The following is a 2,875-nucleotide window of genomic DNA, read 5'->3' as shown; positions in this document are numbered from 1 at the left end:
CTACAAGGCACTCCACACTCATCTTGTATTATCCTAGTCTTAGCCCTCAGGCCTTATGGTTTTTTGGGGAGTGGGTACTGGGAATTGAACTCAGATACTTGACCACTGAGGCGCATCCCCAGCCCTATTTTTGTATTTTATTTAGAAACAGGGTCTCACTGAGTTTCTTTGCGCCTGGTTTTTGCTGAGGCTGGCTTTGAACTCACAACCTTCCTCATCCTTCCGAACCCCTGGGATTATAGGCGTGTGTTGTGGCACCCAGTGAGGCCTTATGATTTTAAAAAGGATTTTTTACAGGGTTTGTTTGTTTATTTTGTTGTTGTTCTGCAGTGCTGGGGATGAAGTTCAGGGCCTCAAGCGTGCTAGGCAAGCACTCTACCACTGACACTCCACAGGCCCCCCCCACATTTTTTTGGTACCAGGGATTTAACTGAGGGGCATTTTTACCACATCCCCAACCTTTTTTATTTTTATTTTGTGACAGGGTCTCCTTAAGTTGCTTAGAGCCTCACTAAATTGCTGAGGCTGGCCTCATATTTCCAATCCTTCTGCCTCAGCCTCTTGAGTTGCTGGGATTACAGGTGAGTGCCACTGCACTTGGCAGATTAGTACCCAGCTCCAGAGCCCTTACAGAGGATTTTAAGTAGTATTCTAAACTGGGAAAGAGCTGAGCCACTTTCTCTTGGTGGAGAGAGAACCAGTGCAATGGAGAACACTGTAGAAGGCCTTGAGTTAGAAACCTGGATTTATGATCTCAGGCAAGTTCCTTGCCCTCTCTCTTCCCTTCCCCTTCCACTTCCCAGCCCCCGTCTTTATCAGCAGAAGAAAACATGAACATCCACCCTGGAGGGTTCTTGCCTGTACTAGGAATCAAGATGCAAATGAAACACTTCCCTTCTCTCTCATTTTTGTCTTCACTTTCTTTCCCTCCCTCCTTTCTTTTCCTTTAAATATTTTTTTAGTTGTCACTGGATCTCTTATTTTACTTATTTGTGTGTGGTGCTGAGTACTGAACCTGGGGCCTCACACATGCCAGGCAAGTGCTCTACCACTGAGCCACAACTCCAGCTCCTTCCTCCCTCTTTTCTGAGCCCAACTCTTTTCTACTCAACCTGCTTTGATCCCACCAGGAGTCGCCTGTGGCACTGGTGGTGAAGCCAGTGAGGTCTCAGTCACAGCACTTCTTGTGAAGAAGCTTTACACCAGGGCCTGCCCAAATAACCAGTGTCCTCTGTCTGCGGTGCCTGGGAAGGTGCCTGAAGCCACCTGAAGGTTTCCCTGCAATTCTAAGCAGACTGCTTCCGCCTCCACTGCAGGGCAGCGACCTGGCTTTCCAGTTTACATTTTTCTAACTCGCTCTGTTCCTTACTGCATGGCACCTTCCAGATAGTCTTCAATCAACCTTGGATGTGAGCTTCAACACACATGTATTCTGCACTTTAACACACACATTCCACATATTTTCAGTAGGTATGCTACTGGCAACCTTCACCATTCCAATTCATTTGTAGGTTTTTTTTTGTTTTTTTTTTTTTTATCATTTTATGAGAGCTTCTTTTCTAGTTTGGATTTATTTTACTCTCAATTTCAGTAGGCATTAGTTGGCCAGGCACAGTGGCACATGCCTAAAATCCCAATGGTTTGGGAGGCCAAGGTAGGAGGATCACAAGTTTGAAGTCAGCCCCAACAATTTAGTGAGACTCTGCCCCCCAAAATAAAAGGGGCTGGAGATGGAGCTCACTCCAGCACACACGTAGTGATCCCTACGGGTGGGAAAAAAAAAATGTTAGAGAGGCTAATAAAAAGAGAGGCTAGGCCTGGGGATATAGGTCAGTTGGCAGAGTGCTTGCCTCCCATGCATGCTCAAGGCCCTGGGTTCAGTTTCTAGTACCATCCAAAAAAAAAAAGAAAGAAAGAAAGAAAGGAAAAAAGAGAGAGAGAGAGAGAGAGAGAGAGAGAGAGAGAGAGAGAAGCTATAAATTGGATCAGGCATGGTACTGGGCCTCAAAAAGCCCACAGTAGAGTGAAGGAGAGAAAACTGCACAAATAACCAACTACAACTTATCAGGGATCTCAAGGGATCTCAAGTATCCAACATCACATGGACTTCATTCATCACATAGTGGGTACCCAGTGAAGGCTTTTAGGATGGTGACTGGATCTATATACTGAGGAATGGAGAAGACTGAAATGTGTGAGCCTAGAGACATGGGGGTCAAAGAAGAGGCTTTTGTGAGAACACCTCAAAGTGAGAAGTTATATACCTTATATAGCAGTTAACCCTGGAAAAAAGTGGGCCAGGCACGGTGGTGCACTGTAATTCCAGTGGCTCAGGAGGCTGAGGCGGGAGGATCCTGAGTTCAAAGCCAGTCTCAGCAACTTAGCAAGGCTCTAAGCAACTCAGTGATACCCTGTCTCTAAATAAAATATAAAGAAAGTCTGGGGATGTGGCTTAGTGGTTAAGCAGCCCTGGATTCAATCCCTGGTACAAAAAAAAAAAAAAAAGGAATGGAAAGAAGTGGACAGAAATCTTGCTCAGGGAAAGTGAATAGCACACAATTAGGACACAATACCTTTATTTTGATTTTTCTTTAATGTGGTGCTGGGGATCGAACTCAGTGTCTCACATGTGCTAGGCAAGCACTCTATCACTGAGCCAAAACCCCAGCCCCAGTCAATTAGGAATCATGGACATGATCTTTGAGATTATCTGGTGAAATTTTCTTATGCTTCAGAAGAGGATGGTGAGGACTGAAGACACTGTGTTACTTGCCTGAGATCACACTGCTTGTCAGTAAGTGCAATAGGGTGGCTCTACATTATACTACAATAACAGTTAAACACCAAAGTCCCAGGTCCTAACACTTAGAGGTTT

Source organism: Sciurus vulgaris (genome assembly GCF_902686455.1).
Source record: "Sciurus vulgaris genome assembly, chromosome: 4".
Taxonomy (NCBI): domain Eukaryota; kingdom Metazoa; phylum Chordata; class Mammalia; order Rodentia; family Sciuridae; genus Sciurus; species Sciurus vulgaris.
This window is presented reverse-complemented; position numbering follows the sequence as displayed.